We start from the raw sequence: 22,172 nt of genomic DNA, 5'->3' as shown, positions 1-22,172 counted from the left end.
GAGCCATTTGTTGTTAGCAGAATCACCCCTGCTAGTGTCAAATGGACAGCCTAGTGTTGCTGCTGGGATTCCATTGAGATCTAGAAGAGGTATTTCTGACCTGATGCCTCTTCTGATGTTATGTTGGGCTACACCAGGACAGGGTTACTTTCTTCTGATGCATGGGGTATCATAAAGCTCTGGACCACTGTTAACATAAAAAAACATTCAAACCTGTTAAGAATTTGTGTGAGTTTATTTGAGCCAAACTGTCAACAATTGCTGGGAAGCAGTACCTCAAAGGGTTGAAATAATACTCCAGAGAATGGAGGGTTACATCTATATTTATACATTGCAATCAAAGGAAGGGACATAGGTGGGTTACATGAAATCCATTGGTGATAGACTAGAGAGGTGGGAGAAAGCAAAGTGGGGAAGCCCCTGAGATTAGATAATAGGTAAAATGATAAGCACATACTTAGTTGGGTGCAAGAACAATTAACATGATAACAATGAAGGAATGTGTGGTTTCTGTCCTGTTGCTCAGGCACATAAGGGGTCCAGAAAAAGGGAAGTTACAAGTTATTCAGACATTTCAAGGGTATGTGATTATAGATGCAAAAAGACAGGCTCAGTTAAGGTAAAGGCTGACCTTATCAGTGAAGATACCAGCCTAGGATATAACTACGACCATAACTGCTTTTAGTTAAAGTTTAATTTCATACTATCCTTTGTGGTTACTTTAGGTCTCTGAGTTTGCAAGACTGCCATGCAGGCCTCCCCTGAGCTTGTCAGGTTAGCACGTGTCCCCTTTCGTCCACACCACTGTGTTCTTATTTCAGTGCTGGTTTCTGTTGCATTATTTTTAGGATTTATAGTTGTATTTACCAGGAAAGAGCAATGAAAGGTTAATCTACACCATCTCTTCTGAACCTTAAGTTCTAAATTATTTTTGAAATGGGTTTTGGGTAGTTTCTGGTGGTTAATATTTTCTGTAGTCATAGCCTAGGGGGGGACATTAAAGAAGGTTTTGTCCAGAGAAACTTCTTACACAAACATCTGCTCATGATTAAAGCTAACCAGAATCAGGGGGAACCAACCTGAAAGATATGCAAAGCATCAAGATAACAAAGTGTACTTGAGAACATTTTAATCACAGGGAGGAAAATGACATAATTTTGAAGCATCCATCTTATATAAAAACTGCTGTTTGAAAGTTTAACCCTACTATTTGGCTTCTGTAAATGCTTGCTTGCTTAAATAATAAGGAAAATAAGACTACTCCCACTTCAGAGAGGCCATTATACCTTCCCTGGACGAAATTATCAGTGCTGGCACCAGGCCAGGCCTTTGGTTGAGGTCTCAAGGCCCCAGCACATAGGGGGTCTTTAAGAACTTGCAAAGGGTGGCAGAAACACCCCATATTTGGGAGACAAAGAAGGTAAAAACATATAAATAGGGAAAGTTCCTCCATGTTGGGGCTCAGAATTTGAGAGACATTTTCCTCTGGACCCGCGCGTAATAAATGTAACTCCATCTAAGTATTGCTTGGTTCTTCTCTGGTTTTCTGTAACGTTAATGGTTCCCTGAGCCAGGGAACAACCGTGCTTAGCCTTTTGGCCTCCAGTGAATGGGCCAGGTTTGAGGCCCAGGGGAGACAGATAAGCCTCCAGGAGGCTCCGCTCTGCTGATTTAGCAGAATTGAACCGAGGGACTCCGGGCACTCCCTGATCTCAGCCCAGGACCCAGCCGGCATCTGAAGAGATGGATGGACACTTTTGGACCTGTCGACAGAATGTAGGGGCCCCAGTTGGTTAGGCCCACTCTGAGTGAGTGGAAGGGGGAACTTGATCACCTCCCTGGAAGTCAAGGACTTCCTCGGGGACTAGCAGAGATCCCGTTGGGTTAGGAGGAGAATATTTGTTATATCTTGCTATTGTTTAATTTATTTAAAGATAGGGCAGACCCACTGTGACAGAATGCAAAAGTCTCTAGCAGCTGCAAGATTTCTTTTTCTCAGAGTCTTTTGCTCTCCATCAGAGAGGGAATCAGCCCACTTAGCTAATAAAAATTTCTCTATGTTTGTATAAGTAAGGGTTTCAGTTTGCTCTGATTTGTGAATTTGCTATATTAAATTTAAATTTTGAAGTCCTAGGGTTAATTTAGAGGTATAAATTTGTGACATTTCAAAGAACAAACAACTTTTATTTATGGCTTTCTTATCTCTTTTGGTGGTCAGAGCCTTCCAGGGGCAGGGCTTACAGCTCCACAGGGCAAAGAGATTTACAGGCCCTGTCTCTGCCTGTGACATCATAGTCCAACATGAGCCACCTGAGGCAGAACTAAGGCTGAAGTTATTATTAACTGTCTATGGACCCCATTAACCCTGGTTGTGTGTCATGTGCGGTCTCTTGTCTTCATGGTTGTGTGTTTTGTTTGACTTGCTGTTTTCAGTTATTAGGATCCTCATAGAGGACATAACCTGGTCTTTCCCTTCCTGTCTCATCCTGATTCTAATAGCATCTGTAACTGGATTAAAGATCTTTTCTTTGAGGAGGCCATCCAGGCTTTCAGTCTGCAAGAAATCTTCTTATACACCCTTATCCTCATCCGCTATCTTTCCAGGCTGACTAAGAATAATTTTTCTCCACAGGTCGGACCTCAGCCTTCCAGAGGGAGGACTACTACAGTGGAAGTCTGCAGTTTTCTCTGAAACTCCCACTGTTTCTATTTCTCCCCTCTGTAGGAATTGTCTTCCTCTGACTCACAATAGGAAAGGGAGACAAGCAACTGGACTGGGGAACGGGAATGGTCGGAGAAATCAAGAGCAGTAAAGGAGGAGGACTTAAGATCCTCTAGGGGCTTAGAGTAAAGTGGATAAATCTATGAGGGAAAACAACGGTTACAGAAAGAAAAAAAGTATCCTTAAATTTAAAAAAACCTAAATATACAGGATCTCAGACCATTTGCCTTGTTTTAGGACAGAGTAAATGGTTAATGCAGAAAAGGGGGGGGGTGTTGGCAGTTAATTATGAAGCAGGGAGAGATAGGTTTTTGTTGATTTTTACTGGCTGCAAACCGCTCTGCTGGTGTAGGCGTCTGGTCCAGGTGTCCTATCACAACTTCACTAGATTCAAGGTCGCAAGTTTTCTGCAGGTACTATTAATCTTTCTTTGCTCCAGCTTATTCTTTTTTAACCCTTTCCAATACTAAATTAGACCGATACAATATACTTAAAATTGCATAAGGAAAAATATAGCAGTTTTTACTAGACTAATTTACTTGTTCTTAGTTTTATCACAGGTCTAAATATATTTTCTTGAAAGTAAAAGTACATTTAAAATATGTTCATAAATATTAATCTAAAAATGCTAACTGTTCACTTTTGATAATCATTAAAGGATTGAGGTTTCTAAGAATAAAGAATTTTAATATATTTAAACACACACACACACACACACACACACACACACACACACACACACACACCAAAACTAAACTCTCAGGAGCCAAGCTGAGGAGAAACTGAGCTGAAGTCTGCAGCCACCCTGGTGATTTAAAACTGGTTGCTAGGCAGACTCAGCCCCCAAGAGCCAGGTGAAAGAAGAGGGTGTGGGGGGTGGGATCTTGCAGTGGCCCTGGAAGAAGCGGCAGCAGAGAGAAAAGCGGGAGACAGCAGACATTTACCTGACACTAGAGCTGCCCCGCTGCTGCCCAGTGAGTAATGAGTGTTTTACAAGAAGCAATACAAGACTTAGGCCTTTGGTTTGCTGGCTACAGCAGTTAAACCAGAAGCCAGTGACTGCTACTGGCCTTCCTACAGCCCCAGGAATAGAGCAGCAGGCCAGGGATCTATAAAAGCAGCAGATAGAGCTAGTGAAAGCTCCCTGTTTGCAAATGTACTGAAAAGGTTCAGTATCTGTTGCTGTAGGAAGAGGAGGGGCTGAGATACCCTTCCAGTGCACTCCCTTGGGAGAGGCCTGGTCTCTGCTCTGCCACAAAGGGGACTAGCGGGAAGACAAGGGGCCTAATACCCAAGCCACTGCCACAGAAGCGCTTTGCAATATGCAAAGCTGTTTCTAACTGCAACTCTGGCTGTTTTGGACTGGCAGCTTAAAGTCAAAGGACAAAGGAAAGGCACTCTCCTTAGGGGAGCCTTCAGGACTTTGAGATTCTCCAAGAGAGGAGGAGTCTGACTGAGGGATGGCAGAGACCCTGTTGGGTTGGAAGGACCTAAGGCCTCACGTTAAACTTATAAATTATGGCTTTCTAGGGAGATGTCTAAGCCCAGTTATGTAGGGGTTAAGCTGCCTGTTTACAGCAAAACAACTTTCTCCCGTGCCAAAATACATTTTAGGAAAATTAGACATACTGTGTTTGTGACTAGAAAGAAGAACTGACCACTATGCACAGCCCTGACAATGGCCTGCAAAAAACTGTATAATAGACTTAGATGATGCCTGCGTCTTCATGGACATGGCTCCAGAGAGACAAGGACAATTTTGCTTTGTGTAGGAAGGTCAAGAATAGACTTTAAGATATTTGTATAGTCCTACCATGTGTCATATATGGTAGCAGAAGATTTGGCTACCTAAGGTGGCCACAGTGCCAATATTGTACTTCATTGTGTTAATAATATTGCATTAACTTTACAGATTTGAATGTAGTTGCCAAAAGGGCAGGTGCCCAAATGGGAAAGGAAAATACCCATCTGGTTTTGGTCTCTATTGAAAGATAATTGGCAGCCTGTATACTGTCTTGCAGGCCTGTGTGACTATGCCCATGTCAAGTGTGGCACAAGCCTCAACTTTAGGAAACTGGGGAAGGCCTGTGTAGAACAGAGGGAAGTTGGTATCAGCCCTCTGTTACAGGAATTACAGACCCGGGAGGTCCTGTGACATGTGAGACCCTGTAAAGGAATAAAGCTAACTTAGTCCTTTCTGAGAGGGTGGGTCACCCTTCCCAGAGACCATATGAAATTTTAAGGACAAGTCAAGTAGGGGGAACCCTACTACAGGGACAGCTGTAACTGTCTATTTGAATATAGACACATTTTGAATTTCCTCTTGCCATTTTATGACAGTTATATTACTCTGAAGAATCCATAGAAAGGACTGACAAGGAAAATCAGAAGATCTTAAAGCAGGTCAGTATATTTTTCTCCTTATACAATTCCTCTGAAATTTGGCAATGCTTAATAAATTATGGCAATACATTTCTTTGCATAAATTCAATAAGAGCGGTTTCTAATAGTGGTTTTATTGACTGAAAACTTTGACTGGAGTGTCATGTTTTAAAGAGCCCTGTCTGAACTCTGAAGACTTGAAGCCAATAAGAGTGCCAAGGAAAAGCCTGGTGTCCTGCTTGGGAGCCCTGAAAATGGCTGGCGCTGGAGCATCAGGCCCATGCCCTACCATCACTGGTGGTTGGTCAGAGTAGAAGGGGAGCAGTAAGGACACCTCTGTGTCCCTGCGGAACCTCCACACACTATAGGCCGTGACGAGTAGGAGGGTTACTGAGATGGGCCTTAAAACCTAGGGCGTGGGCCCACGTGGAGTTGCTGCAGGTGAGGGATTCACCTAACTCAGCAGATACTACAGGCAGGCCTGACGGTAGCTGGATGGCTTGGCTTCCTGGCCCTATGGGGCACACTAAGATTCAATCATGAAATTCCAGCAAAGGTAATCAGTTACCATTCTTGTTGTGTTTATGCAAACAATCAGGCCAAATTGAATACAATAGATAAATTGGTCTTGATCTGGCTCTTTTGATAAACATAGAGGTAATTTTGAGGAGAAAAATTCTATTTTAATAGAGGTTATTAAAATTGAAAATTTTCCTTTCCACTGGACCATTTGTTACAGTTTGTCTCTGCCAGGTCACAAGCCCACATCCTTCTGTGCCCAGGCCTCATGGTCCCTCTGACAAACAGCAAGGATCTCTTGTCTCTGAAAGAAAACTCTGTCCCTCCTCAGCACGAAGCAGCTACAGAAGAAATTCAACATCCATTTTCCCTTAAAGAATTCAGAGCCAGGATCCTTGAGGTAATATATTAGGCAGTTAGACACACATGAGCAGAGCAAGGACGATGGGCCAACTAGCGCTACCAGATGTAACTAAGTCTTTCCACCTCTACGTATGTGAGACAAGGGGCATAGCCAAAGAGGTACTCACCAAAGTCTCAGCCCTTAGAAAAGGCTGGTAGCCTATTTGTCCAAAAGACTTGACCCCTTTGCATTTGGGTGACCTACTTGCCTCCAGGCGGTAGCAGCCACAGCTATGCTTATCGAAAAAGCAAATAAGTTAACCCTAGGGCAGGAACTAATCCTAACTGCCCCACATAAGTTTGAGGCTTTACTCCAGAACACACTAGAGCACTGGATGTCAAACACTCGAGTCACCCATTTTCAGGCTCTCAGGTGGACAAAAGAAAAATCAGTAACAATTTATACTGATAGCAGGTACGCATTTACAATGGCTCACATACATAGTGCCCTTTGCAAGGTAAGGGGTCTCCACAGAAGCAAGAGGGAACCGGGCTACAGATGAAGCTGCCCAGGAGGCTTCCCTAAAACCAGTGGGGCCTCTACAGATTCTAGTAACTCTTCCAGACCCTGACCTACCCAATCTAGAAAAGCTGAAATCCATAACCAGTCTTTATTCAAGTTCTTACAGGCTTTACAGTCTATCCAGGAAGCAGTCCAGAAGCATGTCCAAGATGCTCTGCCTGTACCAACTTCTGATCCGGTTCATCCCTTCCACCCTGGTGACTCTGTTTGGGTAAAGAAATTTGCCACCCAAGGACTGACTCCTACCTGGAAAGGACCACCTCCACGGCAGTCAAGGTCAACGGAATCCCACCGTGGCTTCATCACACCTGGCTTGAGACAGCTCAGGCAAAATTGAAAATCCAGGACTCTTCAGACTCTCTAAAGATTACTCCTGGCCCTCTTTCTGGGCCCTTACCTTATAAGCAGGCCCACTAACTTTATTAGACAGAAAATTCAGAGGTCAATATAACTCCCTCCCTGACAATGACTAAGAATCAATGACTTGACTCATGTACATAAAACCACTGGGGAATGAAACATCCATCTTATGTAAAAACTGAAATTCTAACCCTGCTATTTGGCTTCTGTAAATGCTTGCTTGCTTAAATAATAAGGAAAGTAAGACTACCCCCACTTCAGAGAGGCCATTATACCTTCCCCGGATGAAATTATCAGTGCTGGCACCAGGCCAGGCCTTTGGTTGAGGTCTCAAGGCCCCAGCACATAGGGGGTCTTTAAGAACTTGCAAAGGGTGGCAGAAACACCCCATATTTGGGAGACAAAGAAGGTAAAAACATATAAATAGGGAAAGTTCCTCCATGTTGGGGCCCAGAATTTGAGAGACATTTTCCTCTGGACCTGCATGTAATAAATGTAACTCCATCTCTCTAAGTATTGCTTGGTACTTCTCTGGTTTTCTGTTACAATTTAAAGGAGGTTGGTGATAGCAAATGTCAGAAGAAATAGCCCTGAAAAACCTTAAAATCTTATTAAGGCATAAAGGAAATTAATACAGTTTTAATGTTGAATCTCCTGTAGAAGATAATAAGGCAAAGAATGAGATTCCCAGGAAAGATGTGTCTGTCCTAGTGTCAAAATCTATATGAATATGTTTCTTAATTTATAGATATTATTACTTGTTAACATTTGTTATAAATGAAAGATCACATACTATTTTAATGACACAAGACAGAGCCCAAATTGAAGAAGTTATTAGACAGGAAATATTAAATGTAACTTTTATAAATTCTATGTGAAAAGAGTGACAATGAAATATGAAAGTAGCTTAATCTTTATGTATCATAAACATTATCTTTTTAAGACAGATTTCTTACTCTATTTATGTATTAATTAATATTATTTATGATTGCACTGCTCAGCAGTGAATGAATAAAATGTGAAAATCTTTTTATATGTAGTTAAATCATTCTAAATAGTACTATTGTATTGCAAATCAGTGAGCTGGACAAGATGCCTAATGAGCCAATTAGTTAGGAGTCATCTTTATTGCTCGAAGTTTCAGAGCAGATTACCTCTGCCAAATTCTGAACTAACAGAGGAGGGAGTATTTCCTTTTATATACTTCTAGTTCTTTGTGTAAGACAACTTGTAACCTTAAATACATATTATATCTAATCAAACACTTGTAATATCTATACAGACAACTTGTAACTTTGAGTACATATTATATCTAATCAAACACCTGTAACCTTGGATGAACAAACACTTGGCAGAATATGTTAATTAATATAGTGTATCAGCATCTTTAGATGGCTAGCTTTGCAAGGTCAGACAGTTAAGTTTATCTTTTCTATTATTCAAGCTAAAAAACAAAGTTATATTTTATAGAATAAGAAACTATCTAAAAATAACAGAGTAGTTCAAACAGCAGTTTTAAACAGCAGTTTTCCAAAGGAGGGACCACCATGCTTCAGTACATGTCCTGAGGAGGAATATAGGGGGCAACCTGGGGCAATCTGAATCTGTGCCAGTGACGGGTGTCCTAGTGCACATACTTGTTAGCCTATAATTAAGTCACTGCCCCTTCCCTAGGCAATAGTCTGTTTTCCTGGGTGCTCCCAGTTTTCAGGGGCCACAGGCCGGGAATTTGGCAGCTTGGCCGGAGTGAGGGGGGTCACTGGTGCAACCCAGGCCAGACATTTAGATACAATCTAACTGAGTCAGGAGGGAAAAGCCTGGATAGGAAACAAAGGAATTTAGGAATATATATATAAGAAATAATCTCATTGTATAGGGAGTTCAGACTTTGGATCTTCAAATCCCCTGAGCCAGCAGAGCTGCTTTAAATAAAGGTTTTTTTCCTGAATCTCCAGGTACTCATATATTTTCCAGTTGCCTGGTAAATTCTGCAACAGTCCAACAAGGAATACTTTTCTTTCTTTTTTTTTTTATTGATTTCAGAGAGAAGAAGGGAGAGGGCGAGAGATATAGAAACCTCAATGATGAAAGAGAATCATTGATCAGCTGCCTCCAGCATGTCCCCTACTGGGGATCAAGCCTGCAACCAAGGCATGTACCCTGACCAAGAATCGAGTCGCGATCTCCTGGTACATAGGATGATGCTCAACCACTGAGCCACGCCAGCCAAGTGAGGAATAATAGGTATTTTTATAACTATGTTTGAAAGTTGACTTCTTTCATCAAAATGATCCAGAATACAACTAGTTGGACTCTAACAATAAAGAATGGTATTGTAACCAGACAATCAGTGGGTCTGTGCTGCCTGTCACTACTTGATCCAATTAAGCAGAGACAGGGTCAAATCATATATGAGCATTTATTCAAATACTGCAGGCAATATGGGAGAGCAACAGGTCATCCACAAAAATCTGCTCCCCAACCCTCCATAAACCAGCTGCTTATATAGGGTAGGACAAAGAGTACATGGGGAAATAGCCAAAGGGTATGCCAAATGGGCAGTTAACAAGTAAGCAGGTTGGAGATTTGCAAAGGCCTGCAGGTATGCAAAAGAACTAGGGATCTTCAAAGGGCTGGTGATATGCAAGGGCTGGGGACTTTAAAGGGCTGGCAGCTCTGCCGAAACCGGTTTGGCTCAGTGGATAGAGCGTCGGCCTGCGGACTGAAAGGTCCCGGGTTTGATTCCGGTCAAGGGCATGTACCTTGGTTGCAGGCACATCCCCAGTGGGAGGTGTGCAGGAGGCAGCTGATCGATGTTTCTCTCTCATCGATGTTTCTAGCTCTCTATCCCTCTCCCTTCCTCTCTGTAAAATATCAATAAAATATATTTAAAAAAAAAAAGGGCTGGCAGCTCTGGTTTCTGCAACAAAGTAGTTAATCTTTCCATGATAATAAGCAGCTCCAAATGGGGAGGATAGGCTACATTTTCAGGTGAGCTCCCAGGTCCTACTTGTAACTGCCAGCCAGGTTAGAATGTGCCTTCTTTAATAAGACTAAAACAATCATGGTTAACAAAGCATGATTAATGTTTCTTACAATTCTAGCTGGTTCCCCAATGTTCTATTTCTGCCCCTATCAGTATGGCAATCTAAACCAGACTACTGGCTCTATTTAGGCTGCTTGCAGTGTGCACACAAGAGAGCTGCTTGTGGGAGAGTATGTAGACTTTATTCTTAACATATATTTTTAAACTGAAGAATAGAAATTGATAGGATGCCGAGCAAAGAATGGTAAGAAATTATATGATTTCTACCACTTTTTTTATATTAAAAGTATAATTGAAATTTTTCTTATAACCAATTCATGAGAAACACCTGCTTCTCTAACCTTGATGCCACCATCTAATAATCCTATACCAGCCTTGTTCAACAAACATCAGCTATGCCTATCTTGAGTTCATTATTTTAAAAAATATATATATTTTTACTAGAGGCCCAGTGCACGAAATTCATGCACAGGGGTGTGTGTCCCTCAGCCCAGCCTGCACCCTCTCCAATCTGGGACCCCTTGAGGGATGTCCAACTGCCTGTTTAGGCCTGATCCCGGTAGGATCGGGCCTAAACGGGCAGCCGGACATCCCTCTCACAATCCAGGACTGCTGGCTTCCAACTGCTTGCTTGTCTGCCTTCCTGAGTGCCCCTAACTGCTTCTGCCTGCCAGCCTGATCACCTCCTAACCACTCCCCTGCCAGCCTGATTGCCCATAACTGCCCTCCCCTGCAGGCCTGGTCACCTCTAACTGCCCTCCCCTGCAGGCCTGGTCACCCCTAACTGCCCTCCCCTGCAGGCCTGGTCACCCCTAACTGCCCTTTCTTGCTGGCCTGATCTCCCACAACTGCCATCCCTTGCAGGCCTGATCCCTCCCAACTGCCCTCCCCTGCTGGCCATCTTGTGGCAGCTATCTTGTGTCCACATGGGGGCAGCCATCTTTGACCACATGGGGGCAGCCATCTTACATGTTGGAGTGATGGTCAATTTGCATATTACTCTTTTATTAGATAGGATAGAGGCCTGGTGCACAGGTGGGGGCCAGCTGGTTTGCCCTGAAGGGTGTCCTGGATCAGGGTGGGGATTCCCTTTGGGCATGGGGCAGCCTGGGCAAGGGGCCTGTGGTGGTTTGCAGGCCTGCCACGCCCCCTGGCGACCCAAGCAGAGGCCCTGGGATCTGGGATTTATTTATCTTCTATAATTAAAACTTTGTAGCCTTGAGCGGAGGCCTGGGCCAGCCAGGGTGTGCAGGAAGCTTGGATTCCTCCATTGCCAGGGAAACTCAAGCCTCCTGCTCTCTCCCTAGCTGCAGCCATCTTGGTTGGGTTAATTTGCATACTCACTCTTGATTGGCTGGTGGGCGTGGCTTGTGGGTGTAGTGGAGGTACGATCAATTTGTATATTACTTTTTTAGTAGATAGGACTTTTCATAGCATTATAGATATCTCCCATCCCCTGCTGTACCCACCTCTTCCCAGCCTCTACCCACCCCTCCAGGTCTTCACTACCTTATTGCCCATGTCCATGAGCTTATCATATAAGTATATAAGTTCTTTAATTTATCTCTTCTCATCTCCCCAACCCTACATCGAGGTATTTCAGTATGTCCCACATTGAGGTATGTCAGTTTATTTATTCCATGCATGCTTTGGGTTTTCCTTTGCTGGTCAATTTATTTTGTTCATTAGATTCCACAAATATGTGAAATCATGTGATATTTGTCTTTATCTGATTGGCTTATTTCACTTAGCATAATATTTTCCAGGTCACTCCATGCTATAACAAAGGGTAAGAGGTTCCTCTTTTTTATAGCTGCATAGTATTCCATGTGTAAATGCCCCATAGCTTTTTTATCTATTTGTCTACTGATGGACACTCGGGCTGTTTCCAAATATTAACTATTGGAAATAATGCTGCTATGAACATAGGAGTACATATATTCTTTCTGATTGTTATCTTGGCGGTTTTTGAACATATTCCCTAGTGGGATAACTGGGTCAAATGTAAGTTCCATTTTTAATTTTTTTAGGAAACTTCATACTGTTTTCCATAGTGGCAGCACCAGTCTTCATCCCTACCAGCAATGAACTAGTGTTCCCTTTTCTCAAGATCCTGGCCAGCACTTGTTATTTGTTGATTTGTTGATGATAGCCATTCTGACAGGTGTGAGGTGATATCTCACTGTGGTTTGAATTTGTATTTCTCTGATGATTAGTGACTTTGAGCATTTTTTCATATATCTCTTGGCCATTTGTATGTCCTCTTTGGCGAAATGTCTATTCAGATCTTCTGCCCATTTATAAATTGGATTGTTTGTCTTCCTTTTTTTGAATTGTTTGAGTACATCATATATTTTGGATATAAACCCCTTATCAGATGTATCATTGGCAAATATGTTCTCCCTTTTCATTTTTATGGTGGTTTCTTTTACTGTGCAGAAGCTTTTTTATTTTTATGCAGTCCCATTTGTTTATTTTCTTCTTAGTTTCCTTTGTCCTAGGAGATGTATCCATAAACTTATTGCTACGTGAGATGACTGAGATTTGATTGCCTATGTTCTCCTCTAAGATTTTTATGGTTGAAACTAAATATAAAATCAGAATGATATATTAATAACTATGATCTGAGTGAAAAGTCCAACTGAGTGGAAATGATATACTCATTAACTTTTTCTCCTAGGACAGAAACTTACCTAATTGGAATTGCCATAAGATCACTGGGTAGTTATACTCTTAATAGTATGAGCATATGTGTTCTTAAACCCACATACCAAAACATTTCCATGTGTTCTAAAATCTAATTCTCATTGACTCTCAACAGAAGATCTCTGTCTAGCATTGGATTAATGTTCAATCTGTTTGGGCTGACATCCAGGGCTTTGCTGTGACAATAACAAAACCAGCTGCAGCTACAGTAACCACTGATTATTTCTATACTATTCTGTGTCTTTGTTTTTTGTTTTGTTTGGGTTTTTTGTTTGTTTTTTAAAAATATATTTTATTGATTTTTCTACAGAGAGGAAGGGAGAGGGATAGAGAGTTTGAAACATTGATGAGAGAGAAACATCGATCAGCTGCCTCCTGCACACCCCCTCCTAGGGATGTGCCCACAACCAAGGTACATGCCCTTGACCGGAATCGAACCTGGGACCCTTCAGTACTCAGGCCAATGCTCTATCTACTGAGCCAAACCAGTTAGGGCCTGTGTCTTTGTTTTATTGGGAATTAGAAAACAGGTCACTAGTAAGCATTCTCATTTATCCTTTATCTTATTAGTCTACTTTAATTGAGCTGGATTAACCATAGAGATAACTTAGTATCTAAAGACACACAATACCAGCAAACATTCAAATATATGCATGTTCTATCTATATGATGTGAAAAATTGTCTTAAGTAAAGCCATTTTAAAATACACATCAACAGCCATTCCAGAGGAACTGATTTCACATCTTGCTCCTTGAACTTTTGTAATGTTTTAAATGGGCAAAATAACATTTGAACTGGGTCAAATCAACATTATCTTACAAATAATTGTTTGTAAAATTAGCAGAAAGGTAGACATCCTGACCACAAGAACTCTTGATTAGGGACATTCATTCTAAGGACAGAATCAGTAACCATCCATGTATAGCTAAAGAGTAACTCATTTGTTAACACCAATAGAAATTTCTTTCTTCTATTCATATAATTATTTTTCTTTCTTTTCTCATAAAACCCCTTGTCTTTACCTTGTAATCCAGATATAATTTGGGTTTCTGCCTGAATCTCTGCCCCAGAATTGCAGTTCTGTGATTTCAAATAAATAATTTTTGCCTCTCCCTTTGGCTTTTTATTTTTAGGTTAACACAAAAATGTAAATCTTTAAACAAGTTAGAAAATTGCTGTTTATTGTCTATTCCTTACACTTTGCTCACTATTTTATAAATAAAATGAATTTATTTGTGATATGTTAACTTTAGAAAAGTTTATCTCTCCAGTTAATAAACATTACATTATAGTCTACTCCACTTCAAAATTGCATTCCTTATTTAATTAAACAGGTTATCTCATTGTATTAAAGAACCTTATACCTCATTGAACTTCCAATGACTACATGTTTTCTGTAACACCCAAGTCAATGTCCAGCTCCTATATGAAGCATTCTGTGACTTGGTGGGTTAACCGTTCTCTGAATTAATATATTAGTAGTATTTAGTTTATATAAATCAATTTAATACTTATATATTATAAAAATATTATTTTATTATAAAATCATAATTCATTGCCTTTAAAGTAAGCTGTGTAATAAGTTCAAGTAAAAAGCAGTGATTGAACAACTACCTAAATGTCTAATATTCTTAGGTAGACCTAGAGATTTTAGCAAACTTCATTAATAGGTAGAAAACATCATGCCATTATTAGTTGCCCAATACTTTTGAATCTGCTGTTGTTCCCCAGGAAATAAATCAATTCAATTTGAAAAAAAGTTTATTTGAAAGAATGTAAGGCTTTGTTAGAAGGAAAGTGAATAAAATAAATAACTCCCCTTAAGAAGATGCTTTCAATATCAATAGTTAAGTAAACAAAAGATTTGAGATCATCATGTAGAAAACTCAATGTGAAAACAATATATTCTTTGTTTTCTAAAGCATGAGTAGCCTCATTCTTCATGTTTTTCCCAGTTATTTCCCTGGGGAAACAGTTACAATAAAGTATTAAAATACAAATTGATAACTAATAAAAACAATTATATTAATAATATTAATAGCTTAGATCATTTTGATAGTTGTTTGTTTTCCATACTCCTAAATATTAAAATTTGTTCTAGTTGAATATTTTTTTTAAAATTTGAAGTTAAGAATATTTTAAAAGTTAAACTTATGATGACAAGAGCCATCATTCATGTACTAGATATCAAAACTGTGATAATAAAACAAAATTGTGCTTTTCCTTATACTAAAATATATACTCTAAGGTAACATATTTTACTTGCACAATATAGTAAATGGTATAGGTCACAATTTTTCTTTTATTTTTATTGAAGTATTAATTTTATATAAAAACTGCTGTTTGAAATTTTAACCCTGCTATTTTGGCTTCTATAAATGCTTGCTTGCTTAAATAATAAGAAAAATAAGACTACTCCCATTCCAGAGAGGCCATAAACCTCCACCAAATGAAGTTATCAGTGCTGGCACCAGGCCAGGCCTTTGGTTGAGGTCTCAAAACCCCAGCACATAGGGCTCTTTAAGACGTTGCAAAGGGGACCGGAAAAACCCTTATTTGGGAGACAAAGACCTAGAAAAAGTATAAATAGAGAAGCTTCCTCCATGTTTCTTTGCCCAGAATTTGAAAGGCACTTTTCTCTGAGCCCACACATAACAATAATAAAGTGTGACTCCATTTCTCTAAGCATGGCTTGGTTTTTCTCTGGTTTTCTGCAACATTATGGCCTATTGTGTAAAGGAAGTTTAGTTTTCATTAATGTTATATGAATAAAGAATTACTGTAAATAAAGGCACAGAAAAAATAATTTTTGCTGGGAAGAGTTTATTTTTTAACAAGTTACTTAGCTTTTTATGTCCTTCCTAAAGTGTGTGGTTTTTAAATAGACAATGTAAATAACTTAAATGCTGAGGTCAAAAGGCCTTTATGAGTTATGCCACCATCATGAAAGAACATTTTTTAGAAACAATTTGAAGCTTTATGGTTTTCTGGTTAAAGATATTATTGAAATGAAGTTCAGTAAAAAGTTACAACTTGATACAAACGAAAATACAGTTTGGTCAAAACATTCATTTGAACCACCCTTTCTTCAGAATGAAAGTGCTATTTTTCATTTCATTTAAAAAGTAATCATATTTTGAAAATGACAATAGTAAAGAAAGAACATCTCAGTTTTAAACAATGTCTCACAGAAAACATAAAAAATGCCAACAAAATTGAACACAAAATGTGTATATTGTCAACTTTATAAATTATTGTGTAGAAGCAGTAAAAGGGGTGGAAAAGACTTCATCTCCATGGGAAGAAACAATTAAGATATTGATATTCTGAAAGCCTGTCACACAAAAAAGGAAGAGAAAGAAAATAAAACAAAAAAGAAATATCCTCCTGTATGGAAAATCTCTTACCTTTACAAAAATGTTAAATTTTATCCAAAGAACAGGCTCTATATCTTCTGCAGCTAATGGGTTGGATTTAATTGAACTGAAAAGGGGTTTTATAATAAGGTTTTGTTAGTTTGTTTGTAATAAGTTTTTCAAAAATATATTGATATAATTGAAAAAAAGGTTTTAGAACTATATACCAGATTGTAAGGTGTTTGATCAAAGACAAAAGGGAAAATGCCGAGGTAGAAGAAACAGTTTGGAGGCTATGTCAGTCATTCATTTGTGAAATAAAGTAAATAAGTGAAAGCGTGATCTATACTAATAAAAGAGAAAGATGCAAATTGGCTGTACCTCCACGATGACCACCAGCCAATCAGGAGTGAGTATGCAAATTAACCCAACAAAGATGGAAGGTTAATTTGCATACACAGGCGCCAAGCGGCCGGGGGCAGTGTGGTGCCAAGCAGCCTGGGTCCCAGACAGGCTCCAGGCCCCGCCTGCAGGGTCCCGGGACCATTGGCAGCCCGGGGAGGCAGCCCAGGCAGTGCCAGGCCCTGTCTACAGTGTCCCGGGGCCATCAGCGGCCCAGGGAGGTGGTCTGGGCAGCGCCAGGACCTGCCCACAGGGTCCCAGGGCCATTGCTGCAGGGCGAGAGCAGTGTGGGCAGCTTGGAGAACTTTGCAGAGTGGGATGCCGCCAGAAGGAGAGCAGAGCCAGGGAGCTGGTGGCTTGGAATTAATTCACAGAAGAAAAAAATAAAAGATCGTGGAAAAGAAATAGGTGTGATCTGTTTAGATTAATCAGGTACACCTTCTCGGTGATGTTGATGGTGATGGTGAGATAGAGTGTGAAACTGCCTGGGGTCAGAAGCTGCATGTGGCCTCCAGGGGTGTGAGGAGTCCAGTGAGTGAGAGCAGGCAGGGAGTGGGACATGGACGGGAAATTAGGTGAAAGAGGGAGCAGAGGCCAGATGTCCACCATGGTTTATTCAGATAAATCTTAAAATAATTACCTCGGCCTGAATGCCCAGCCTGAATGGCTCAGTGATTGAGCATGGACCTATAACAAGGAGATAGAGGTTCAATTCCCTGTCAGGGCACATGCACTGGTTGTGGGCTTGATCCCTGGTAGGAGGCATGTGCAGGAGGAAGCTGATCAATGATTCTTTCATCATTGATGTTTCCAGCTCTCTCTCCCTCTCCCTTCCTCTCTGAAATCAATAAAATAATATATTTTTTAAAATTCCCTCACAGCCTGAGTTTTCCCTAAGTCATGTTTAGTTATATTAACCATTATCACCCCAGGATTAAGCAGTGTCTGTGAATGGGCTTAACCAGCATTTCACCCAGGTGAACATTGTAATTTGGTGATAAGAATGTAGTTACAATAGGTCGTAGTAATCTACATAACTGTTGATGCTCGCTAAGGTATGTCAGAACATTGTACTAGGGCTAAACAGTGTATTTTGCACTTAAAAAGAAAGTGTTTTCATAACATTTTTCAGAAAAATAATGTTTATTAATGTAAGTTGTGCATTTAATAATCCTATACTTTGTTGTCTACGCACACACACACATACATACATAAAATTGTTATGTGGGCATAAATGAGTTGATAGAAGATAAATTAAGATTACATGTGTCATTATCTAGCCCAGTCCTGGACTTATATTTAGTAAATATTGGTTTCTTTCCTTCATCTTTTACATGTCAGGCACTGGATTAGACACTTTATTTGTATCTTACATAAGACAGTACATTTATTTTATTTTGCCTTCATCCACATAAGAATGGGGAATATAAAATTATTTTCAAGTCTCACAAGTAACATTATTTTATACTATAAAGGGAAGTGTCTAAAATACCCTGGAAATGTAAGCTAAAATGAAATACATAGCAAGAATATTTTATAACATTCTATAGGAATGCTATGAACAAATGAATGCCAGTAATTTAGATGACTTCCACAATTTGGTGTAAATTATTATACACAGTGGGGCAAAACTAGGCTTACAGTGGTTCATATGGAAAAAGACATGCAGGTTATGATTATTACAATAGCTTTATTAACTCTGTTTTGCATATTCGCAACGGTAAATCTACTTTTGCCCCACCCTATACATAGGAGGTTTTTACAACAGCCTGATAACACAGCCAGTTTTTTGCTACCTACAACCTCTTGCCTGTCACCTGAGGCAAGGGTGCTCAACCTTGGCTGCTTATGATGATCACCCATAGAGCTCTTAAAGTCTCAGTGACCAGGCCTCTTCTGAGATCAAACAAACCCTAATCTCAGGGGCAGGGGCCTGGTCTGCCTTGAAAGCTCCCTGGGTGGTTTCAGTTGGGCGGGCAAAGTTGAGAATCACTGTGCCAGGGTCCTCTGTGTAGCAATGGAGGGCTATCTTCAAAAATGCATGCACTTGGATTTTCAAAAAAATGTCTGTCCCTTTTCAAATTCTACTCTGCTTTCAAGTCTTCAAAGAATTGTCAGCTGCATTGTGAAGCCTTCCCATTTGACACAGCCTTTGATTATCAATCTGCTCTGTGCATAGCTTTATTATAGCTCACACAGAAATAGTCATTCCTAATGGGAGGAAAAATGAAATATTAAACTGAAGGCAAGTTCCTTGAGGGGAGGGAGACAGATGTATAGATGATAGGTAGGTAGGTAGACAGATAGAGGTATCCTATATAATAAAACCCTAATATGCAAATCAACCAAACAACAGAATCACTGTTCGCTATGAGCATAGTCTAAGTTGGAAGGCGGACATCTCCTGTGGGGTCCTGGACTGAGAGAGGGTGCAGGCCAGGCTGAGGTAACTTCCCCCCACCCCCAGTGCACAAATGTTGTGCACCAAGCCTCTAGTAATATATATTCTATAACAAGTGAAGAAAATGGAAATATGCCAATGGAAGTGACTGTGAGTGGGAAAAAGGAAAAACAAACAAACATACTCTGGGTCAAAATAGAAAATATAGTTTTTTTTAAATATTTTATATTGACCATACTTGTACTTTAAACCAAATCATTCTAATTTTCCACTAGAAAATTCATCCTCTCTTTTGAATGACAGGGAGAATATTGGTGCCATCAATAAAATATTCTTGTTCTGATTATGTTTCTGAAATGACCTAGCCCAGTTGTTCTCAAACCCATCTTACCATTATAACTAGAGGTGTGGTGCATGAAATTCGTGCACGGTGGCGGGGGGGAATGTGTTTCCCTCAGCCCAGCCTGCACCGTCTCCAATCTGGGACCCCTCGAGAAATTCCTAACTGCCCGTTTAGGCCCGATCCTGGTGGGATGGGGCCTAAACGAGCAGTTGGACATCCCTCTCACAATCCAGGACTGCTGGCTCCCAACTGCTCGCTTGCCTGCCTGCCTGATTGCCCCTAACTGCTTCTGTCTGCCAGCCTGATCACACCCTAACCACTCCCCTGCCAGCCTGATTGATGCCTAACTGCTCCCTTGCTGGCCTGATTGCCCCTAACTGCCCTCCCCTTTTAGCCTGGTCACCCTTAACTGCTCTCCCCTGCAGGCATGGTCACCCCCAACTGCCCTCCCCCGCTGGCCCAGTCATCCCTAACTGCCCTCCCCTGCAGGCCTGGCCCCCCCAATTGCCTCCCCTGTAGGCATGGTTGCCCCCAACTGTCCTCCCCTGCAGGCATGGATCCCCCCAACTGCCATTCCCTGCTAACCTGGACCCCCCAACTTCCCTACCCTGCTGGCTATCTTGTGGCGGCCATCTTTGACCACATGGAGGCAGCCATCTTGTGTGTTGGAGTGATGGTCAATTTGCATATTACCCTTTTATTAGATAGGATTACCCCAGATGCTTCTGTAGGAAAACAGATTTTCAGGTCTCAAGTCAAAAATGCCAGAAAGCAATATATTTTGTACTACTCCATAGGGAAGCGTGATATGTGCAAACTTTGTGAAACACTGGTCTAAGGATTGTAATTATGTAAAGACTTCAGAGCTTAACAATTGTAATACTTCTGGGGTTCAGATTCCTGTTCTTCCACGTTGTGTAATCTCTGGAAAGGGACTCAAGTTCTGTGTGCTTCTGGTTTTTTTGTTTTGTTTTTTTTTGTTTTGTTTGTTTGTTTTTTACACAAAATACCTCACAGCCTTGTGTAGGAACTCTGTCAGTTAATATAATAGGATTTTAACAGTACAGGCACAAGGAAAACATTCAATGAACATTAGCATCTGCCTTTGTAAATTTCACTTGCAGTGACTCTCTTGCATAAATCCGGGACTTAAACAAAAATTAGGCATAGACCTTACATTACTTCAATAAGTACTTGTGAAATTAAGATTAAAATAACTCTCGCAACCTGAGTGGTTTCTGTCTAATACAGACAATCAAAAGTGCAGAAAATTGGCTATTATATTATTCTCCAATTAACCTTGAGGTGAACTATAGAAGGTTTAGTAGATATATTTAGTGTTCCTCCAAAAGTTTGTTATTGGAAGAGCAAGACACAGAAGTTTTACTGCACACATATCCTTACAAATTAAATGCCTTTTTTGAAACATATGAGATATATTAAATAATTATCTAAGGCTACTTTGAGCAAAATTTATGAAGAATAAATTAATTTTGAAAATAGAATTGATTGGTACTTACAAGATTTAAATATACAGGTATTGTTGATTGCACCTTTGTGGAATAAAATATAATACTACTCCAAAGGAAACTTATATTCTACTGGATTTGCTTTTCTCTTTTTCTTTAACTAAATTGAACTTAGAAATTAGGAACATTTAGTTGTCAGAATGCATGGCACACCTATTTGTTTTTATTGAATTTATTGGGGTGACATTTGGTTAATAAAATTATATAGGGTTCAGGTGTACAATTCTACCATACATTATCTGTATATCACATTGCATATGCATCAAACAACATCAAGTCTCCTTCCATCAACATTTATCCTCCCTTTACCTTCATCTACTTCCCCCACTCTTCATTATGGCAATCATCATACTTTTGTCTATGTCCGTGAGTCTTTCTTTTCTTTTTCTTTGCTAAATCCCTTCACCCTTCTCACTCAGCCCCCAACCTGCTCCCCTCTGGCAGCTGTCAGTCTGTTCTCTGTATCTATGAGTCTGTTTCCATGTTGTTTACTAGTTTATTTTATTAGATTTCATGTACAAGGGAAATCATATGGTACTTGTCTTTCTCTGACTGGCTAATTTTACCTAGCATAATACTGTCCAGGTCCATCTATGCTATCACAAAAGTTAATATTTCCTTATATTTCTGGCTGAGCAGTATCCCATTGTGTAAATGTACCACAGGTTTTTTGTTTTTATCCACTCATCTACTGATAGACACTTGGGCTGTTTCCATATCTTGGCTATTGTAAAAAACACTGCTATGAATATAGGAGTGCATATATTCTTTTAAATTAATGTTCTGGTTTTCATTGGATATAGTCTCAGAAGTTGACTTGGTGGGTCATAAGGCAGTTCCATTTTTAATTTTTTGAGAAAACTCCATACTGATTTCTACAGTGGCTGCACCAATCTGCATTCCCACCAACAGTACACAAGACTTCTCTTTTCTCCACATCCCGGTCAACACTTGTTGTTTGTTAACTTATTGATGATAGTCATTATGACAGGTGTGAGGTGATATCTCATTGAGGTTTTAATTTACATTTCTCTTATGATTACTGACATAAAGCTTCATTTCATGTCTATTGGCAATCTGTATATCCTCTAAAAATCCTAGAAGAAAACATAGGTGGTAAAGTCTCAAACATCTATCATAGCAATACTTTTTTCTGATATATCACCTTGAGCAAGGAAAACAAAATTAAAAAAAAAAATTAAAATATGAGACTACATCAAACTAGAAAGTTTTTGCACAACAAAGGAAACCATTAAAAAATGAAGAGACAACCCCCTGAATGGGAGAATATAGTCACAGATACATCTGATAAGGGCTCAATATCCAAATTTTATAAGGAACATATAAGGCTAGTACCATATATGCAAATCAATAATAATGATACATTACATCAAAAATTGAAAGACAAAAATCACATAATCATATCAATAGACCCAGAGAAAGCATTTTACAAAATCCAACCATTTTTGATATAAACTCT

This window comes from Plecotus auritus (genome assembly GCF_963455305.1).
Source record: "Plecotus auritus genome assembly, chromosome: X".
Taxonomy (NCBI): domain Eukaryota; kingdom Metazoa; phylum Chordata; class Mammalia; order Chiroptera; family Vespertilionidae; genus Plecotus; species Plecotus auritus.
The sequence above is the reverse complement of the archived record's forward strand: the minus strand, read 5'-3'. Positions refer to the sequence as shown.